General features: G+C 40.0%; 1 pseudogene; it reads left to right on the top strand.

Moving 5' to 3' along the window:
* Positions 1 to 397: 397 nt before the first annotated feature.
* On the top strand, positions 398 to 5,183 carry LOC110208987 (small ribosomal subunit protein mS40 pseudogene; annotated as a pseudogene).
* The last annotated feature ends 6,939 nt before the right edge of the window (positions 5,184 to 12,122 follow it).

Genomic DNA, 12,122 nt, shown 5'->3' on the forward strand with positions numbered 1-12,122 from the left:
GCTCAATTTATAGATGAGGAAACCGAGACAAACAGGGCTAAGGGACTTGCCCAGGGTCACATAGCTAGTAAGTGTCTCAGGCTGGATTTGAACTCAGGAAGATGAATCTTCCCTATTCCAAGCCCGGCACTCTATCCATTGTGTCATCTTGCTGCCCAGTGACTGTTTTTAAATTGTTTATATTTATATCTCCAGCAATTATCATAGTACCTGGCATGTGCTTTATCATTGATTTCATCATTCAAGTATGTGACCAAAAGTCATTTTCCTTCTCAAGACATTGGGGGTTTTTTTTATCCTTTTTAAAATGAGGGATTGCTGGGTTTACTAGATGACCTCCTTCTAGCTCTGGAAGCCTATGAATTGGGTAGCAGTCTAGCATAACGGATCAACGTACATGGAATCAGAGGACCTGGGTTCTAATCTTGACTCTGCTCCTTACCAGTCATGGTAAAGACAAGCCACTTCTCCTTTTTGATCCTCAACTTTCTCATTTGTAAAATGAGAATAACCAATTATCCATTATTCTCTCATAGCCTCCGGCAAGTCACTCCATCTTTCAGTAACTCAGTTTCCTCAATTGGAAAATGGATATATTTTACATACTTCTCTCAAATGTTTCAAGAATCAAATGAAACAATGGTTTAATGTGATCTGTTAAGTTTAATGTGCTATATAAATGTAAGCTAGATGGCTCAATGAATAGAGCCCTAGACCTGGAATCAGAAAAGGTAATCTTCAAAAGTGACTAAACAACAACAAAAAGCAGTCCCTGCCCACTAGAAGCTTACATTCTAATGGGAAAAACAACACAAAGGGAAACATATAGGCATAGTAGTATGTCTTGGAAATGACTGGGAAGTGCTGTGGAAGGTTGATTCTGGGTAAGATAAGATGAAACTTCACCTCCCAAAGTCATGAGCTACAGTCCAAAGATCTGATGGCAGAGGGTTGAGAAAGATGTCCAGAGATGGAATGGTTTAGAAATGGCCCATCAGTGGAAAAGAACTCATTTGAATTGCTTCAGATTTCATCCATATGCATTGACCTCTTTCTCCTGCTAGTGATGTAAGAGCCACATTGTCATACATAGTGAGCTTCTGCAATGAGTAGCTATAAGTCATTCTTTAACCAACTAGTTATTTTCCTTCCATTTGAGGGCATAGTTTTAAAACTCCAGCGAATAAAAAGAAAGGCCTAAAGATGTTTGTACTCATTTTGGAGCACAAATACCTCTGGACAATGGCTGGGTAGCATGTCTTTGCTTTAAAGAATCCTGCACACCGTGAGCAGTTAATAGACATCTGCGTGAAAGAATACAGTCTGTCAGCTACTTGGACAGAAGCCTGGATTCTAGGATAAGATGCAGGAGATTCTATCCAGGGAAAAACACAAAAGAAAAGTTTCCATCCATTCTCACCAACTCACCAATACGTCCAATGAAGACACCAATTGCTGATGAGTTTCTTTCTGCATTTGGGTATTAAAGGAAAAAAGTATCCTGTCTACTGCAGTTTTTAGTCTATTTTTAAATGACATAAGTCTAAACATTCAGGTACAGCTAACCTGAAAATGGATCTTGTGAACTGAAAAAAAGAAAAGAAAATTGCCAGAAAAAAATTTCAGATGACAAGAAGTGCTAATAAAAGCAATTGTGAATCTACAGGTAGAAAAGAAGAGGAAATTCAAAAGCCTAAGCTTGTATACACAGGCACAAACCTAGTATCAGATTGTCTTGAATATATGGTTGTGGCCTAAGTGGTGACTCTTAGTGGTCGTAGTACTTTTTTTAATTCAGAGGGACCATAGAAATCATCTTGTCCATTCCCCTACTTTTACCCTATAGGAAATGAAAGCCCAGGAAGTCTAAGTGATTTGCCATGGTTACATGGTTAAATAGGAAAGCCAGGAGTCTGATCTAGGCATCGGGACTAGAGTTAATCTGATGAGATGCAGAGGTCTAACTACTTCAGAGAAGAATAAATGAATGTAAAAGCATTTGTTCGTTATTTGCGATGTGCCAGATACTGCATTAATCACTGGAGGTAAAAATACAAAAAAATAGGCCAGGCCCTGACTTTAAGGACCTTATATTCTAATAGGGGAGACAGTGTATATGGGGGAATGGTGGCTGGGGTTGACCTGGCCTCTTCAAGAGCAGTAGTTGTACAGGTTTGACAATACAGTTTCAGAGCTCACAAGAGAGCAGAGGAGCACAGATGAGGTAACAGAGATGACAAAAAGAAGACCAAGGTTGAAGGTCAAATGTGGCTGAGGTCAACTATATAGAGTCATTCATTCATAAATAGAATATAGCAATGGATGAATTTTCAAAAGAAATACAAATACAAATGGTGTTCAATTTTTGTCAACAAAGGAAACTACCAGAGTAGGAATTCCTTCTACCCATGTTGATGACAATCTATTTGTGACTTAGTAGGTGAGTCCTAGAGAATTGTCTGATACAGAAAGAAATTAAATAATTTATGGAGAGTCATATAACTAGCAAATGCCAGGGGAAGGATTTGAACCTAGGTCATTCTGACTCCAAGCCCTAGACCACACAAGGGGAACATGGGACCTTCATGTGGACCTCTAGGTCCTTGGGTGTGGCCTTTTGACTGAGCCCAAGGTTTACAGAACAAATCCTTTTATTAAGGGGATTTGTTCTGTGAGTTTGGATTCATTCAAAGGGACCACACTTGAGGACCTAGAGGGTCACATGTGGCCTTGAGGCCATCCCTCCCCTAGACTTTATTATGCTGTGCAGCCTGCTTCAAATGAGATGAGATAAATGAAGTAGTGAAGTAGTTTTGTACATCAAGAAGATATTTTTTTTCTTATAGCACAATCTATGAACAAGTATCAGGAAGCATTATGGAGAACATACACCAGCTATTCAGGCATTCGTTACAAAGGCAACAAATCTTTTTTTTTTTAATTTAAGTATTTTATTTTTCCCCAATTACATGTGAAAACACTTGTAACATTCAATGTTAAGTTTTGAATTCCATGCTCTATTCTTCCCTCCCTCCCCTCTCCCTGAGTCAATAAGCAATCTGATATAGGTTAGACATGTGCAATCATGTAAAACATTTTCATGTTAGTCATTTTTGGGGGGGCGGGGGTGGGGATAGAACAAAAAAGATAGAAAAAAGTGGGAAAAATGTTATGCTTCCGTCTGTATTCAGACAGCATCAATTCTTTTTCTGGAGATGGACAGCATTTTTCACCATGAGTCCTCTAGGATGGTCTTGGAACATTGTAGTGCTGAGAATAGCTAAATTATTCATGGTTCTTCATCATACAATATTGCGTGCAATGTTTTCTTGGTTCTGTCCACTTCACTCTGTATCAGTTCATGTAAGTCTTTCAAGGTTTTTCTGAAATCATCCTGCTTGTCATTTCTTATGGCACAATAATATTCCATTACAATCATGTATAACAACTTGTTCAGCCATTCTTCAATTGACAATTATCTCCTCAATTTCCAGTTCTTAGCCACTACAAAAAGCTGCTGTAAATATTTTTGTACACATTATCCTTTTCCTTTTTTTAAATCTCTTTAGATACAGATCTAGTTTTATTGTTGGGTCAAAGGATATGGCTAGTTTTAGAGCCCTTTGGGCATAGTTTCAAATTCTTCTCCAGAATAGTTGGATCAGTTCACAACTCTACCAATAATATATTAGTGTCACAATTTTCCCATATCCCCCCCCAACATTTATCATTTTCCTTTTCTATCATAGTAACTAATCTGATAAGTGTGAGGTAGGACCTCAGAATTGTTTTAATCTGCAATTCTATAAACAGTAATTTAGAGTATTTTTTCATATGAGAATATATAGCTTTGATTTCTTTGTCTGAAAACTGCCTGTTCATATGTTTTGACTATTTATCAGTTGGGAAATAACTTATAGTCTTATAAATTTGACTCAGTTCTCTATATACTTGAGAAATGAGGCATCAAAGATACCTGTAAAAAAAAGTTACCATTTTCCTGCTTTCTTTCTAATTTTGGTTGCATTGGTTTTTTAATTTTGTATAATCAAAATTATCCATCTTACATTTCCTAATCAAAGGCAACTAATCTTGACCCAGACTGGTGCATAGGTGAATACACCAATCATAAGCAAGCCAAATCTGTATGCTCACCTGACTTGATTAAGTCACAGTCACAAAGTTAGAAGAGATATCAGAGTCCATCTAGACCAACCTGGACTTTCCTGAAGACCTCTCTCAAAAATCCCCAACAATTTGGTTATCTAGTCTTTTCTTGAAGCCCTCCAAAAGGAATGGATTCAGTAAGTTCAGAGGTAGCCAACACTTACATAGTTATTTAAGATTTACAGAGACAGTGTGGTATAATGGATAGAAAGCTGCCCCTGGAATCATGGAGACCTGGATTCAACTCTTGCCTTTGATATATGTTAGCTATGCGATTGGGGGTAAGTTATTTAAAATCTATGGACCATATGCAACTCCGTAAGATTGAAAATTTAGCTCTCTTCTAACCCTTCTGCTTAGGCAGCTCTCAGGCCTCACACCTGTCAGAGGTTTCCACTGGGTGCAGGTTACTCCCAGGGCACTATGCAACAAAGCTCCCCCTGAGGAAGAATCTTCCATTCCTGTCTCCTTCTAACAGGATGCTCCCTGGGAATATCTGGAGACAGAAGAATACCTAGCTCGATACAGCTCCCGTCCAGTCTGGTCTGACTATCGACGAAACCACAAAGATGGCACCCCACCGCAGCGAACGCGTAAGACATGCCTTCGAGGGAACAAAGTTGCTAGGAACCCTTGCCCCATCTGCCAGGATCAGAAGCTCCATGTGGACTTTAGAGTGTCTGCACGAAGCAGCATAAGAAGCTGGCAGAGGCCATCCTGAAGGCCAGAGACCATGGTTTTCTCAGTTACCACGTCCCACTGGTGCAGCCATGGGATACTGATTTCAGCAACTCCCATGGAGCTGTACTCCAGTGGCTCCTCCCTTAGTTGCAGGTACCTCCTGGTATGCATGGTACAATTGGCAGCAGCCAGCTGAGAGAGAGCTGGCCGGTCTTCGATGTCTATATCAAGGCCACCTTAAGGAAGAGAGTGGACCCCCACCAAAGATGATGACCATAGTTCCATCTGAAATTAATATTCTTACTGAGGGAGAGGAATCCAGGAGTGTCCAGTAGAAAGGAAGTGATAGAGATACTCTGTGGTGCTCCAGAGCTTAAGGGATGGATGTTAGAAAAGTCCTGAGGCCTAAACTGAACTGATCCTTATCCCTACCATTTTTAGAAATGGGTAGGATAGGGGCAAGCTGTTGACATAGAGGAAAGGAGAAAACAGGGAGAAGATAAAATGTAGTATGCCTGAATAAGTGGTTTTGGTCAATTTCCCTTTATGCTGTACCCCCTCCCCTTATTTTTAAGTTGTAGGGGTAAGAGGGTGCCTAACTTGTCAAGTCAACCCTTTATAATTAAAATTATTTTGTTAAAAAAAAAAGATTGAAAGTTTAGTGGAAAGAATTTCTATACCAGAAAAAGAATAAATTTTTACACACACACACACACACACACACACACACACACAGTTTGCACAGTGCACTTCATAAATATTTTCACATTTGATCTTCGCAGCAAACCATGAAGTAAGTAGCACAAATCTTTTTAGTCCCATTTTACAGATGAGAAAATTAAATCTGTAAGTCCAATGACCTGACTGAAGTTACACTGCTAAGAAATGGCAAAGCCAAGAACTCCAACTCAAGCCTTCTGGCTCTAAGTCTTATGCTCTCCCTACTCTACCACAGTGGGACATCAGAACATGCAAATTCACTTGACTGAAATAAAAGACCTACTCAGATGGAGTCCTTCCTTCCTCTAGTAGAAAAACATCTATCCTTAAAAGAGAGAAGCTAAATGAGCTAAAAGTACAAGTGTTTAGCAGAATAAACAGCTATGTGTTGGTTTCACTAACTAAAACTACCCTCCAGAAATGCAAAAGAAAATGAAGGCAAAAATGTCAAGTGAAACAGTCTTCTCTACTTCCAACTGTTACCCATGAGTGATCACATTTACTCTCTAAAAATCAGAAAAATTCCTCTGAAAGAAGTCTATTTCTTGATGAGGTTTAGAAAGTATACTTTCATCTTAAGTATTCAGAAGGACATAATGGAAAATAGGTCTTTCTGTAGTTTATCATCTCTGCCCAGGCCTGTTGTATAATCTTACTTAACAAATTCTATAGCCCCACCCACATCTTTCCCCCTTCTCTCTTGTTCTCAATCACCCCTGAAGGCAAGTTGAGGCTGTGGTTGGTTTTTTGTTTTTTGGTTTGTTTTTTTTTTAAATTTCCTGTGCTTTCCTTCCAATCCCATATTCAGTAAAGAAGATTAACAGATGCCAGGTAGGTCATGTGGCCAGAATGGATGACACCAGCATACTCAAGCAGATGCTGCTGGAGAAAAGCAGCAGGAAGAGAAGGAAGTGATTGTGTATAAAACCCAGGGAATGAATGTTTCAAGGACACTGTGAAAGTGTAACACTGACATCAGTAGCTCCTGTCTGGGATCCTAAAATTAGCCATTTGGAGCTATAAGGAGACTCAAAAGCTGTCTAGTCTTCTCATTTTACAGATGAGAAACTAAGACCCAGAGAGATTCAGGGATTTACCTTAGGTCACACAAGGCAGAAGTGGCAAAGCTAAGGAAAGAATCGTTGACCTTCTAGAGCAAGAAAGGACTTCAAGGGTCAGCTCACCATAGGATAATTATGTCATCATAGAGCTGAAAGGGACCTTAGTGGTCAACTCTCTAAGGCCCAGGGAAGTGAAATAATTTGCCAAAGGTTACACAGTAAGCAAGGAGCAGACATGGAATCTGAAGCCAGATGTTCTGACTTCACACCCAGTGTTCTTTCAACAATATATCAACCAGTGAGGGCTTGTTAGCTATTAGCAATTACAAACAATTGGCCTTAACTAAGAACTTATTTCTGTCCCCTATTGCTACAGATCATTTCACTTTGTACCAAAAAGTCTACCAGTGTCCTAAATTCTAACAGTCTCCTTTTTCCCAAACACTCCCTATGCTTTCACAGCCTTTCCTATTCCTTATGTCTAAAATGTTTAGTTTACCTTGTACCATGACTTAGAACAATAATAAATGGAATGCTAGGTAATAGCTATGTAATAATGACTGAACTTGACCCCCAAAAAAGATAAGAAAATGTACCTCCCTCCTTTTATTCGAGATATGAGGGGTCGATGAGTGCATATACTATCAGACTCATATGATGTGTTGGACATTTTTGTGATTTGCTTTGCTATATTTTAGGACTTTGCTCCAAGACCAGCTAACTGAATAGCAACTATAGGAAGATGATATAAAACAAAACATAGCAAACATTTTGAAAGGAGTAGTAGTAGAGGTGGTGGTAGTGGCATTAGGAGTAGTAGTAGCAGCAGCAATAGTAGTGATAATAATAAATCATATGTGCCATCTTTCAAAATCCAGCTAAATCTGTTCCTAAGTCTTCCAGTCCCTTCAGTGCTTCATTATGCAGCAGTGTCTATAGTCTGCTCAACATTCTGACCACCATCTTCTGGATGCTCTCTAAGTTGTCAATCTCCTTCCTAAAACATGGCTAGAAAGGACTTAAAGATCATCTAGTCATAGTCATTGATTTTACAGAGGAAGAAACTGAGACCCAGAGAGGGAAAGTGACTTACTCAATGTCACACAGCTAGTATCAGAGCAAGGATTTGAACCCAAATTTTTTGATTCAACTTTCTCATGTTTCTTCTGCAAATGTGTGTCATTAGCACTATTTATTATCATTGCCAAGGTAGAAAGATAAGGCAAATACACATGAAGAGAGTATTGGGCAACATGGTGCCATGGAGAGCACTGAATTTGGAGTCTATGAATTTGGTCATGGTTGTGCCACTAACTAGCCTCTTGACCTTGAACAATTCACTTTAACTCCCAATTAAAACTAACATTCCTTCATCTCAGCAAGGTGCTAATAAGAAAAGAAATAATCAAGTTAGCTAAAGCAATTCATACTCAAAGGTAGGTGAGTGAGAGATAACCTTTCTATAGGGTAATTGCATCTTAAGGAATTAGAATTCCAAGTAAATCTCTGGTGATGTCAGGTCCTCATACCCCACCACTAGAGTATCCCTCCCTCCACACACAGAGGGATTGGCCATAAACTCAGTTGGTGGAATTAGATAGGCAGATGTGGCTCTATCTGGAACACACTTTCATCCTCACTTAACTCCAACTACTCTAGTATACCCTGAATCTAGGCTTTTCAAGCAACACAAAAAAAATGACCTCACCCCCCAACAGGCACTTGTGAACACCCCACACTCATTGCAGGAAATATGATCATAATGTCATAGAAACGAGGCTAGAGGGACCTCAGAGGTCATTTAGTCCAAATGCTTCATTTCACAAATGAGGAAACTTGAGTCCCAAGGAGGTTACATCATTTGCCCACTGTCATACAAATGGTGTGTATCGTTGGTAGGATTTGAATCCGGAGCTTCTGATTCCAGAGTTAGGGCCCTTTTTACTGCCTTCTAATACTTAAATGGTCTAGGATTTCAACAGGAGGGAGGGGGAATTCCTCCTACTTGCCCAACAAAGACCAGTGTGTAAGCCTTCCAAACATTGGTAGATACTTTCCTGAGTTGCTAAAACATACCTCCTTGGGTAGGCTAAAGCACATCTACCTACTTCCTCTTTGAACTGAGGCTGGCCTTCTGATAACAGTTGTTTTACTAGCACATAATCAAGGCTGTTCCAACTTGGTAGGATATGCCAAAGGCAATTTCCCATTGTCATGGTTTCTGAGAACTCAAGGTCATCTCACCATCACCTTGAGGTATCAAAGTTCAAAGTCAAGGGAAATTCAGGAGCTCCAACCACTGATATATGTCACTTACCAATCCACCTAATCTCTCTGTCTACGCTCTTAACATCCACTCTGTCTGATACTACCTCCTAGGGATTGACTCTGATCTCTCCATTGGACTCCCCTAAAAACACCCTGGTTAGTTACAGCAGGAGGATTCATGCAAATGCTATCCACCCAAATGGTCTTCCCCTCTGCTTGGTGGGGCATCAGCTAAACCCTTTTACCCTTCCTTGACCTCTAATATCTTATTCTCACTACTCTAGTGCCAGAATGTCATACAGAGAGCTGTTTATGAGAAGTGTACCTTCTCTATCCTGTCCTGCAGATTAAGTTATCGGTCAATGAGGCAATCAGGAGGTCCAGTAGCTGGAGAGGTGGACTTGAAGTAAGGAAGACCTGAATTCAGATCTTGTCACACACATTTACTAGCTGTTGGGCCCTAGGCAAATTACCCCATCTATCTCATCCTCAACTTTTTCATCTATAAAAGGAAGACAATATAGCACCCGCATCACAGGGGTTTGTGAGAATCAAGTGAGATGAAATATGAAAAGTGAATTTTGAAACTTAACCACTACATAAATACTAGCCAGCTGCAACTATTTATTAAATGCCTACTGTGTGTCAGGCACTGTACTAAAGACTAGGCCTGCAAAGACAAGAAATGAAACAGCCATCATCTCAATAAGGCACAAATTTTCAGACATGGCCAACATAAGAATTGGTTCCTACTTCATTCTACATATGTTACGAAGGCCTTTGTTTTTCCTTTTTCCTCCTTTTTCAATTAGTGATGTTTGAAGGAAGAGTGGAGCTAGGGATAAGGTAGCAATAAAAGGGAAAGGAAAGAGGATCATTGAAGCATTTCTTCCAAAATGCATGGGAGAAAGCAGAGAAGGAAACACAGACAAGCAGAAAGACTCTGAAAATTGCATGCTGAATGTATTATATTTAAGAAGAAAAACAAGCTGTATTTAATAGAGAACCATGACTTCATGAACAATTTTCTTCACTGCTGTATACATATGGAAAGTCCAATTTTATTTGGTGTTTCTTAAGTTCAGAATTTTTTTAAAAACTTCAAAAAAAAAAAGAACATAATGAAACAAAATAAATATAGGTATTCCCCACTGCTCTTTGGCCACAGGAGGATTTTGCAAACTTTGTAGGGTCCAGGGGACTTCTGATTCCCATTGCTCATACCCCAGAGACAGGGTCAGCTGGATGCATATTTTCCATGCTTAAGGGGAACTTTGTAAGAAAGCAGGGTCAAAAGACTTCCAACAATGGAGAGCTGAGAACCATCCCCTTGATACATGTGCTTTCTAAGGTTAAGCTCATTTTCCTCTAGCCTCTAGATGCAGAGAGAGAGAGAGAGAGAGAGAGAGAGAGAGAGAGAGAGAGAGAGAGAGAGGGAGAGAGAGAATCTATATATACACACATGCATAGACCTATACATATACACATACATATACACACACATCACAAGTTTTTTCTTGGGGAGGGGATGTTTCATACCAACTGTTCTTACGGTAGCACTTTTCTAAAAGCTTTTTAAAAAACAATGCCAAAATAAAAAGAGAGTACTGGGGGAAGGGAGGTTAGCAGCTGGGAGAATCATGACAGTTGTCAGGAAATGGCGATTGGCTCCCTTTCCCCATTGATGGGGGCTGGTATTCAGCTGTGGAGGGCAGAGAGCCATCTATCAAGTCTTTACAGGTTATGCCAGTCCTTACTCCATGCAGCCTACCAGCACTCGATGATGCCATTGCCTTTCCCCACACTTACTGCCACCTTAATGACTACCACCTTGTGAACTGAAGTCAAAGCAAGAAATGTCCCCAGTCTGACATAATGCCTAGTCAGTGATCCTTCCTTCTGAACCAGAAAATTGGTTTGTCACTGGTGTCCTTTAAGGTTCCTGGGTGGTTTATTTCTTCCTCTACAATCCCACACATAGTTGTTTGTACTGGATAAATTTGTGTGCTTTCCAAGATTCAGGGCCATTCTCTCAATGTGCAGAAACAAAGTACCAAGTAGGATCTTTCAAAGTTGGATGACCTTGGACAAATCCTTTACATGAGTGGTTTGGGCCAGAAAACCTCTGAGGTTCCTCCCAGCTCTGGATTCAAGATCCCACAATGTTCTGCTCCATCAGAGACATGGGATTCAGAGCTGGAAGGGCCCCTAGAATGTCCCTTATATATTCAGCTGTATCATGCAGCAGTATCTTGGATTAACCATTAGTGTTTGCTGAAAGGGGCTAGAGACACCCAAACCAGCCCTAATGTTGGAATCAATGGATACGGATTTCTATCTCTGTAAGGCAAGAAATGTGAGGTATCTTGACACAGTGGCTGGAGACTGGGCCTCAGAGTCAGAAAAACCTGGGTTCAAGTCTTGCTTCTGACACACACCTGTTATACAGCCCAAGGCAAGTCACTTAATTCCCAGGCAATTCTCTAAGCTCTAAGTGGCAGAACTCTCTATGACCTGCCCTGGTCTGGGACCTTCCTCAGTGGTACTTTCTTACATTAATAAATTCATAGTCTGACTCCCCACTCTTTTTTCTCCCACTGAAAATATGGAAAATAAATATTAGTTTTGCTATTCTCATTTTATAGGCGGGAAAACTACATACCGAATAGTCAAAGGATTTTTCAAGGTCATGTGACCTTGGACAAATCCTTGAAATGTGGGGTAAGCAGTAGATTGCCTCTGAGGTTCCTTCCAGCTCAGATTCAGGATTCCATGATCACCTATCCCACCAGCTGTCAAATTGATCTTCCTAAAGCATAGGTCTTTCCATGTCGCCACTGCATCAATAATTCTGTTCTCCCTACCATCTCCAGGATCAACTATAAATCTTCTGTTTGACTTTCAAAGCCCTTCATAACTTGACTCTGTTCTACCTTTTGGATCTTCTTACACCTTACTCCCCCACTGTACAGTAACAGAGTAATACACTGTGCTATTTATTACCTTCAGGATTTTAGAAAAGTCACTTCGCCTCTTGAGGCCTCAGTTTCCTTATCTGTAAAACTAGGAGCTAGACTAGATATCTTCTAAGATTCTGTGGTGATTTGTTGTTGAATCATTCAGGCATGTCCGCCAATAATATTCTCTATTGTGCTCTAAATCTTATGACCAATGTCTAGTTCTATTCATTTGATTAAACAATCATGGATCCAGAGGTGGATGAAA

The sequence above is a fragment of the Phascolarctos cinereus genome, unplaced genomic scaffold, assembly GCF_003287225.1.
Source record: "Phascolarctos cinereus isolate Bilbo 61053 unplaced genomic scaffold, phaCin_HiC Scaffold_1;HRSCAF=81, whole genome shotgun sequence".
In the NCBI taxonomy this organism is placed as follows: domain Eukaryota; kingdom Metazoa; phylum Chordata; class Mammalia; order Diprotodontia; family Phascolarctidae; genus Phascolarctos; species Phascolarctos cinereus.